A 239-nucleotide genomic window follows, 5' to 3' on the forward strand; every position below is an offset into this window, starting at 1 on the left:
TGTTTAAAACATCACTATCCCTTTAAAGGCTTTATGCCTACGGGGTTCCTTAACGTGTCCCTGGCTTTGTCGCGGAAGTACAGGGGCGGGTAGGTATATGATCTAGAAGAAAGTATTAGGGCTGTTGGCTCCATCTCTCTGACGCTGTGTTTTGTGTTTCTCTACAATGACTGGTGAGCAGCAGTGTTACAAAATCAACTTTGATATGATACAATTGTCAAAGAAACTATTTCCTCGTG

This window comes from Penaeus monodon, chromosome 15 (genome assembly GCF_015228065.2).
Source record: "Penaeus monodon isolate SGIC_2016 chromosome 15, NSTDA_Pmon_1, whole genome shotgun sequence".
Classification (NCBI taxonomy): Eukaryota; Metazoa; Arthropoda; class Malacostraca; order Decapoda; family Penaeidae; genus Penaeus; species Penaeus monodon.